Source organism: Phyllobates terribilis, unplaced genomic scaffold (genome assembly GCF_046119375.1).
Source record: "Phyllobates terribilis strain yellow unplaced genomic scaffold, ASM4611937v1 Scaffold_247__1_contigs__length_2908721, whole genome shotgun sequence".
Lineage (NCBI taxonomy): Eukaryota > Metazoa > Chordata > Amphibia > Anura > Dendrobatidae > Phyllobates > Phyllobates terribilis.
Genome location: NW_027363007.1, coordinates 506028 through 516464, shown reverse-complemented (window position 1 = coordinate 516464; position 10437 = coordinate 506028). Strand labels below are relative to the sequence as shown.

Sequence of the window (10437 nt, the reverse complement as noted above, 5' to 3'; positions counted from 1 at the left end):
GATGGTAACAAATTGCAAGCTTTCCAGACTACTCCGGCTTCTTCATCAGGCAGACCTGAGACCTGAGTAGTCTGGAAAGCCTGCAATTTGTTACCTTTTAATGGCTAACGGAAAAGATGGTATCAACCACTGAGGACTCTCAAATCTAAATACTCTTCTATCTACTGGCTAATACGGTACAAAGATAGATGTTTTTCCTGTATCAATTTATTCAGTGGAATCCTGCTGTTTGTACAGATGAGTCCAGTGGGCGGTCCTACTAGTGATTGACAGCTATCTTTGCCTGCATGGTCATACAGGGAACTGTCAATCACTTAGTAGGACCGCCCACTGGACTAGTGTACATACGGCAGGACTTTTCACTGCATAAAATGCCAGTTTTGCTGACTCTCTTCCCACAGATATGTCTATCAGTCTGATCAACTTCTCTGCTCTACAACATCCCCTACAGATCTTATACCATTTCAGCATGACAGGTTCCTTTAATCACCTGCAGATGACATAAGTAGCCATGTTCTGTGTGGCTTACGGAGGGGCTTGATTGCTTGTCAGCTTCAAACAGGTTTCATTTCTTCTGATTCATTGTAGCCGAGTTCTAAACTGTATTAAGAAATTCATTTCTCTGTTTATTTCTATTAGATGTCGGGGAAGCTTGGAACAAATGTGGAAAGTGTTCTTCAAGAAGTTGTCAGGAGGCTTCCACCGTGAGTACGGACTAATGCGGCTCTATCCATCTTCTCTTTATTAAAGGGAACCTGTCACCTTGGAAAATGCTATGTACCTGCAGGTATAGGGTTAATCTGCAGATAAATATTGTTACAATGCTGCCCGGCCGCCTTATTGATAGTGTAGGTACCGGGAGAAAATTAACTTCTTTCCTCCCTGCAGCCGCCGGCCTTCACTCATCGTTGTGCACGGAGCGGCTACAGTCTTGGATCACAGCACCTCTCGCTATATCAGGGGTGACGGCTGTAAACCCGGCCCGGATTTTGATTGACAGCTTGCTCTGCACAGATGCGCTGCAGAACCACTTAGAATCTGAGTGAAGGAGTAGTATGTTCACAGATAGAGAATATGGCTCATCCACGTGCAGTTCTGCTCCACGTCCGATTACATATTTGTGGGAGAAACCCTAGTGGCAGCCTCATATTTCTGACATGGATCCTCTAGCACTATTTGTGAAACTGCGGCTCCCAGCATAACTTGATGAGAGACCGTCAGTCTGCTGGGATCTGTAGTTTCACTACAGCAGGAGTGTCACAAGCTGCGGACCTCCGCTCACTCCAGCACTGGTCGGCATTTTCAGCACGTGAACGTACGCTATGCTTTCTGGAGACACAAGGGTGTAGATAATTTTATCAAACCCTTGACTGTAAGTTTGAACCCTAAGTGGATTATATTGTTCCCACAGTTTCAGTTTTGGACCATTTAAGGGGAATTTAAAGGGTTCTGGCCACTGATTTTCCTTAAAGGGGATCAGTATCCCTGTATGTCTTTGTATATACTTGATAAAGACCTATAACAGGTCGAAACGTTATGTGATGGCGGAATAAACTTTATCTTTTGGAATTCATCACTCTGGACTGAACGCGGTTTACTTACCTTTATCCCCTTTAACAGGATGTCTTATTTTTGTGTTTTAGTCCCAAGATTGAAAAGGGCAGCCCTCTTAAAGCCCTGCTGTTTGACTCAACGTTTGATCACTACAGAGGCGTCGTAGCAGCATCGCCCTGTGTGGAGGTGACGTGTGTAAAGGCAATAAATCGTGTCTGCCCACTCTGGCAAGTGCTATGAAGTCAATGAGGTTGGCATACTGACCCCAGAGGAAGTGGCAGCCGAAAAACGAAGTTTTTTTTAATAATTTTATTAGCCTTTCCCTCTGTCTTCACCAATCAGCCCTCTGTATTGATGATCAGATCAAAGATGTAGACAGGTCATGTCTCACGCTGCATCTCCTTCCTGATTGTATCACTGAGAAGACAGAAGCTGCCCCATCCCATTCTCCAAGAAATGCAGAACCCAATGCATCTGCTGTCCGTCATCCGCTTATTGTCAGAGGACATCATTAGGGACTGCATTTTCTCATTGCTTAAGAAATTGTTGGGGGATCCTGCTAATTGCTGAATAATAAAACTGCAGCACCGCTCCATTTAAAGCAGTGTTTCCCAAACTCCAGTCCTCATGGCCCCCAACAGGTCAGGTTTTCAGGATTTCCTCAGTGTTACACATGTGATGAAAGTATCATCAAGGAATCAGGAATTCTCTCACCTGTGCAATACTATGGAAATCCTGAAGACATGACCTGTGGGGGGCCGTGAGGACTGGAGTTTGGGAAACACTGATTTTAAAGGGACTGTCAGCACAGAATGACTGTTGAAACCAAGTACAAGCGCTCCGTGGATCACGGCGTGGGCCAATCCTTTATATACACCTTCCCACCTGCTTGTTTTACCTCTGTCTCCTTCCTTCTCTGGTTCTATGAAGCCAGAGCTGTCAATCAAAGAAGAGGAGGGTGTGGATAGAGGGAAAACAAGCAGCCGGGAAGATAGATAGATAGATAGATAACATTGCAATGCAATATATTGGTAAAAGCTAAGCACATATACTAAATGAGAACAGATACTACACTTGATGTTAGCCAAAAGGCCGAGAAGCGATAACCTGAATTGGTTTTGGCCTATGACTGCACCCTGGCTTCAAGAATGCACCCATTGTAGGGATAGGGACAAAGACTCCCCTTAGGAGGACATGTTGTTCATCAATAGACATCTTAAAACCCACAACTTTACTGCTTGTTGCAGCTGCAGCCCACGCATGCATTTTTAATCTGCATGAGTCTGCCTATTTTCAAACATTCTCCCCTCCCCCCCAATGTCCCATGTACCTGCAGACAAGGGGATGGGGAGAGGATAACTAATTAGTGAACAAACAAGCGGCGGTCCACCTTCTTCCTAGTCTGCAGGCTCCCTGCAGACTGTAGCTGACTGCCGAAGCACAGCCAGATAAAGGCTAGGAGCCCATTATGACATGTGCAATGATGTTCCATTCTTCCATTCTAGCATTATTCCATTGTTCCATTGTCCCATTCTCTTGCATTATTCCATTGTTCCATTCACTCATTACATCTATTGCAAGCAATCTATCTGCCTGGGTGAAAACCAATAGGATGCTCTGATTGACAGACATAGGTAGCACTTTAAAACAACATCTCAGACCAAACTTTTTTTTATCTTTTTTTCATCCATAGATAGAAAATTAAAGAAGTCAGTGCTCTTTCAGAGGGAGCCAGCATTTCACTAAAGAAATCGCAACGGCCCCACATTTTTTTTAAATGCGTGGTACTCAGCAACACCCAACTGATGGGACAGTTGAATTAAAAGAGTAGCAGCTGATAACAAGGCCACTGATTAGGTATATGGCGTATGTGCAAAGGTGTAGCAAAGGACAAATGCATTATTGCAGCTTATCTCAGAAAGGAAGGGATAGAAAGATAGATAGATTGGATGGATGGATGGATGGATGGATGGAGGGGCATATACACCTACCCAGGATGGATGGATGAATGGAAAAGCATATACATCTACCCAGGATGGATGGCTGGAGGGGCATTTACACCTACCCAGGATGGATGGATGCAGGGGCATAAACACCTACCCAGGATGCATGGATGGACGCATGGGGCTGAAGGGGGGTCAGGCTGGACACATGGGGACATGGATGGACGCATGGGGCTGAAGGGGGGGCAGGCTGGACATGTGGGGACATGGATGGACGCATGGAGCTGAAGGGGGGGCAGGCTGGACATGTGGGGACATGGATGGATGCATGGGACTGAAGGGGGGGCAGGCTGGACATGTGGGGACCTGGATGGATGCATGGGGCTGAAGGGGGGGCAGGCTGGACACGTGGGTACCTGGATGGATGCATGGGGCTGAAGGGGGGGCAGGCTGGACACGTGGCGACCTGGATGGACGCATGAGGCTGAAGGGGGGGCAGGCTGGACACGTGGGGACCTGGATGGACGCATGGGGCTGAAGCGGGGCAGGCTGGACACGTGGCAACCTGGATGGACGCATGAGGCTGAAGGGGGGGCAGACTGGACACGTGGGACCTGGATGGACGCATGGGGCTGAAGGGGGGGCAGACTGGACACGTGGGACCTGGATGGACGCATGGGGCTGAAGGGGGGGCAGGCTGGACACGTGGGGACCTGGATGGACGCATGGAGGTGAAGGGGGGCAAGCTGGACACGTGGGGACCTGGATGGACGCATGGAGGTGAAGGGGGGCAAGCTGGACACGTGGGGACCTGGATAGATATATGGGGTGGGGTGGGATGCATATATGGGGGGGCTAGGATGGATATATATAAATCAAAACTGTTATATATATATGATATAGATATAGATATATATAGATATATGGGACAGAATGGATATATGAAGGGGGGCAGGCTGGACACATGGAGGCCAGGATGGATATATAGGAGGGGCATGGGTTGCAAAGGATGCTCACCAGAGGGATATATTCCTGAAAAGGAGTCAATCATAATCAGTGTCCCGGGATTACGGCTACAAAAATGAATTAAAGGGTTATTCCCATCTTCATAGATATTGTAAAAACCTGCACTTTTGCAATTTACTGCTTCTTGACATTTGCAGCCGTTCTTGAGATATTAAGACTTTTCTTTTGTTTACAGATCGTTGCCTAGGAGACCGACCACCGCTGCTGTCTCGATAGTAACCACTGTGCTAAAGTTGGCTGGGATTGGGAGGTAACAGCGCGCTCCAGCAAACCGGGCCCAGATTACTGATATATCCATTATTTGATGCATCTACCTTAAAAGCCTTGATTTGCTCGGTGATGGCAGAACACATGAGAACTATGCGGCTTTCCTTCTTTTCCTCGTCCACCGAATCCTTATCTTCAGACAGTGTCCGGTGTTGAGACGCCTTTTTCTTCTCCTCTTCTAACGTCTTCTGCTTCTGCTGAAACAGTTTCATCATCTTGTAGACCTCTCGGAGGAATTCGTCCACCTCGGCTTCCATGCTTTCTCCGTTCAGGTCAAGGAAAGCGCCGTCGATCCACCTGGAAGCGTGAGATTTTTCAAGACATATTTTGATAAATTTCATGTTTTTAGCTCATCTATTACTGTTTATTCTGCTTTTTTTCTCTTCTACATCTATGGCTATGGTTGTCCCATAAATAATGTTTAATCACCTATCCACAAGGTTGTTGATAAATGTCTGATCACTGGGAGTCTGACTGCTGCAGCCCCCAGCAGTTTTGAAAGCGGTGGTCCTAGATACAGCTTTGTGAATGAAGCATGTGTGCATCTATGGGAGTGATGGCTATGCATGCGCATGACTGCTCCCACAGACATGAATGGAGCACTGGCTATGCATGCGCACGATCACTCCATTCACACAGCAGACTTTGGAACCTCTGTCCTCAGGATTACTGGAGGACCCTGTGGTTAGAGCACCCCTACCGATCATACATTTATCTCCTATTTTGCAGAAGGGATTGTCCGGCCTTGGGGTACAAGTCTACAGTCTATGTAACTGCAGACTTTTAAATTCTCAAATTGCACGCACTGCGAGGATTTTCCGGTGCCGGGAACGGGCTGTTATGTGACCACAAGTATGTGATTTGCATACTTCAGACCACATTCCGACTAGACGTGTCTGGCTCCACTCAATGTGCTTGCATTGAGCAAGGCCGGATATGTCTAGTTGGGATGTGACCGTATATATGCAAATCACATACTTGCTGTCACATGCCTGTGCTCCCGATGCTGGAGAATCCTTATTACGCGCACAGTACACATGCTGTGAGGATTCACATGACTGCAGTCACATGGAGTGACTGCAGACTTGTGCCCCAAGGCCGGACAGCCCTTTAATAACACATAATCCCCTTGTAATATATGCAAGACTTTTGGCGCTTGGTTATTTCCAGGACCGAAGAACAGTGATGGGGACAGAACGATTGGTTATTAGATATACTTTGTCCCTATAAGGTTACAAGGGGCGAAGTGCTGTAGATAAAGATGATTTTTGCTGCCATAAATGATTCGTTCCCAACGAATTAGTGTTTTGCTTGTTCATCGGGTGATTACAGGCACATTTACATGGGCTGATAATTGGGAATGATCATCAGCTTGTTTAAATGCGCCATTTACTCTCCACTTCAGATCACGTCTGGTGTTAATAAATAACGGCATGCCAAGAGTTAACTCAGAATTCCCCAATGGGGTGCACATACTTTTTTTCAGTTTTTTGCCATTTGTAAATCAGTGCAAAAAGTTTCTGGTAAGGTTCGATGTTGACTTTTGAAGAATCCAGCTCAGGGTATGTTGTAAGGTCCCATTTATACAGTGCTTCTTCTTTGTTAATATAAGCCACCGCCTCCTCTGCGTCTGCTATTCGCTTCTGTACAGTCCTCACATCTGTCACTTACTGAAACCAGGCACAATAAACACAGATAAGTAAAGGGTGAACCGGACTGCCTCCGTTAAAGAAAATGAGTTAGACAGTCACAAGTTACAGTATGAGACTGACTTCTCACCGGTGAACTTTACTTCTCGTTTGCAGAATACAGACTCCTATATGCTCCACTTTATAGACAGCTGATGTCAGAGGTGTAACTTTCAGGCCTTTCAGGTCTATTGGACACAAATCGTTTCAGGCCTATTGGACGCAACGCGTTTCAGGCCTACTGGACGCAATGCGTTTCAGGCCTATTGGAATCAACGCATTTCAGGCCTATTGGACGCAATGCATTTCAGGCCTATTGGACGCAATGCATTTCAGGACTATTGGACGCAATGCATTTCAGGCCTATTGGACGCAACGATTTTCAGGCCTATTGGACGCAACGATTTTTAGGCCTATTGGACGCAACGCGTTTCAGGCCTATTGGAACAACTCGTTTCAGGCCTATTGGACGCAATGCGTTTCAGGCCTATTGGACGCAACGTGTTTCAGGCCTATTGGACGCAATGCGTTTCAGGCCTATTGGATGCAACGCATTTCAGGCCTAGTGGACGCTTTCATACGCCAGTGCTCAGGTGTGACGACTGCCTCTGACCTGCCTTTGTTTGACTGCACTTCAGGTTAAGCACTAGGGACTGCCTCTATAAAGACTGTTCTGGCTGATAATCGTGGTCAGTCGGGTTTATGTTTTTTTCATAGTTTTTTTTTGCATAGCAAAAATAATGCTGCAGTCAAGGGCGTAACTACAGTGCGTGCAGGGATTGCAGTCGCATCTGGAGCTAAGGGGGGCTCAAAAGGTCTCTTTGACTCATATGAGAAGATCACTACTATTAAAGACCTGCAATAGTTGGGGGCCCTAATGGAGATTTTGCATTGAAGCTTCAGGTTACACTATTGGCTGTAGTCTCAATATTCTTGATTCTTGCCTTTAAAAAGGGATAGAACCCCCCCAAAAGAAACAACATAAAAAAAGCCTAATGCAACTCCAAACCGGAGTTAGGGAGCATTTTATAACTACTTCCCAGGAACGCTCGTTTAAGGATAATTGTGCAGTATAAATAGGCTGCCAATCACCGACGAATGGCCAAACACTTGATCGTCGGGTGAAATGATCTTTTGTATTGCACAAAAAAATTATCGTTCACGACAACCATGATGCGTTTTGGGTAAAAAGGATCTGTACAAATATGAAAAGAGTCTTAAAGTAATGAAAATAAGAAGAGGGAAAACTATAACACAGCCTGTGACTATCATACCTGCTGCATCATATCCAGCTCAGAGTACTCTGCAAATTCTTCCATCCGACGCAAAAGTTTCTCCAGTTCCAGCATAAGCGTCTCTCTTTTCCCAGCAGCTCGCCCTCTCCTTTACACTTGCCGTTTTCAATCAGCTTTTAGAAAGGAACAGTTATCAAAAAACGCTCCCAGAGCGCCCCGTTTAATTACCTGGACACTGCAGGGGGCTGCTGCTTCATTGGGGCTGGCACCCGAGACCCCATTTTCAGAAATGAGCCCACATACCTGGACATTTTCATCAAACACTGGGTTGATATTTTTTGGCCACAGTAACACTGTTGAGTTCAGGATGATATCTTCAGGTACAAATAAATGAACATCTAGAAGATAACTCATCCTCCGCTGACACTCCTAAAATTAAAAAAATGAAACTCACTCTGTATTAATGTATCTAGCATCTACAATCACAGGGGTTGCACCAATTATATTTTTTCCAAAAACTTAGGTTATAAAATTATACTGATGCTCCACAACTACAGTTCCCTCCATCAGTTTGTGTTCTTCCTGCTCTATGTGGACATGTGATTTCTGTAGCCAATCACTGGCTGGAGCAGGTTACCACCGTAGTCACTGATAGGCTGCAGCAATCACATGATCATGTTGGGGATCTCATCACTGAAACCTGGAGGGGGACTGGTAAGTATAGCTAGTATGACATGACCTATATATGGAAAAATACATATTAACCAGGACACAAGAAATATCGGAATAATCCTATATATTATGTTTTACACTAATTATACCCAGGGACGTAAGTACAGCAATTCGGGACTTTAGCTCTACCAGGCTTTTATTCTTCGCCTGCTCCACAAGCGCAATCTCCTCTATTACATCTTCATTAGTTTCAGGAGTCTTTAACGCTTGTTCCTTGATTTTCTCAAATTCCATGAAGATCCTAAGCGAAGCAAAGATTATTACATACAGGTGCATCTCACTAAATTAGAATATCATCAAAAAGTTACTTTATTTCAGTTTTCAGTACAAAAATTGAAACTCATATATTATATAGAGTCATTACACACAGAGGGATCTATTTCAAGTGTTTATTTCTGTTAATGTTGATGATTATGGCTTACAGCCGATGAAAACACAACAGTCATTATCTCAGTAAATTAGAATACTTTATAACAACAGATTGAAAAATGTTTTTAAAATCTGAAATGTTGGCCTACTGAAATGTCTGTTCAGTAAATGCACTCAATACTTGGTCTGGGATCCTTTTGCATCAATTACTGCATCAATGCGGCAATGTGGCATGGAGGCGATCAGCCTGTGGCCCTGCTGAGGTGTTATGGAAGCCCAGGTTGCTTTGATAGCAGCCTTCAGCTCGTCTGCATTGTTGGGTCTGATGTCTCTCATCTTCCTCTTGACAATACCCTATAGATTCTCTATGGGGATTAGGTCAGGCGAGTTTTCTGCCAATCAAGCACAGTGATACTGTTGTGTGTAAACCAGGTATTGGTACTTTTGGCAGTGTGGACAGGGGCCAAGTCCTGCTGGAGAATGACGTTTCCATCTCCAAAAAGCTTGTCAGCAGAGGGAAGCATGAAGTGCTGTAAAATGTCCTGGTAGACGGCTGCGCTGACTTTGGTCTTGATAAAACACAGTGGACCTACACCAGCAGATGACATGGCTCCCCAAACCATCACTGATTGTGGAAACTTCACACAAGACCTCAAGCAGCTTGGATTGTGGCCTCTCCACTCTTCCTCCAGACTCTGGGACCTTGATTTCCAAATGAAAATTGGAACTCTGGGACCTTGTGGAGTGTGTCAATGACTGCCTTCTGGACATCTGTCAAGTCAGCAGTCTTCCCAATGATTGTGGAGCCTACTGAAACAGACTAAGGGACCTTTTTAAAAGCTTAGGAAGCCTTTGCAGGTGTATTTGTTAATTATTTTAATTTACTGAGATAATGACTTTTGTGTTTCCATTGGCTGTAAGCCATAATCAACAACATTAACAGAAATAAACACTTGAAATATATCACTCTGTTTGTAATGACTCTATATAATATATGAATTTAAATTTTTGTACTGAAGAAATGAAAAAAATTAACTTTTTGATGATATTCTAATTTAGTGAGATGCACCTGTATATTATATACTGGAATGTGATGATATTTTATGGTATCATAAGTAAAGTAATGTGAGATTCTTAACTTTTACTGTAGCATCAGCATCTATAACTCACTGTATGAAATCATAGCAGAAGTAGCACTTGACCTTGACCCCAAGGGCCCCTGAACGGCACATGGCAGGTAGAGGCCCATTACAGATTATTTTTTTCTATTGTGAAACCTCCTTGAATCCAGGATTTTACTCACTCTTCATTCTCCAATCTGTGATTTGTCACCAGTCTATCTAGTAATATATTTGCAAAACTTTTTGCTTTGTCAGCCAGGCCTTGCTTTAAGTCATCGCAGTCGAGGTGTACCATGGTGAAGTAAGCGCGGGTGGGCAGTCCCATGATATCTCTGGCCAGGGTGTGAAATTCTTCTATAAACTGGAATACAAATATAAATCAGTCTCGTTTACCCTTGAGATTTCTGATTTGACCCTCAATTATTATCGGACACGTTGCACCCCTCGCTCTGTAGGACTTAGGACAGTATTGATTCTAATGGGAATGGTAAGAAAATGATTC

General features: G+C 44.6%; 1 long non-coding RNA gene and 1 pseudogene across 1 annotated transcript; one reads left to right on the top strand and one right to left on the bottom strand.

The window, feature by feature from the left end:
- Positions 1 to 638: 638 nt before the first annotated feature.
- On the top strand, positions 639 to 5511 carry LOC141217713 (uncharacterized). Its single transcript, XR_012286499.1, has 3 exons — positions 639 to 704; positions 1644 to 1804; positions 4699 to 5511. It is a non-coding gene; the product is annotated as an uncharacterized lncRNA (long non-coding RNA).
- On the bottom strand, positions 2545 to 2658 carry LOC141217721 (U2 spliceosomal RNA; annotated as a pseudogene).
- Positions 5512 to 10437: the final 4926 nt, after the last annotated feature.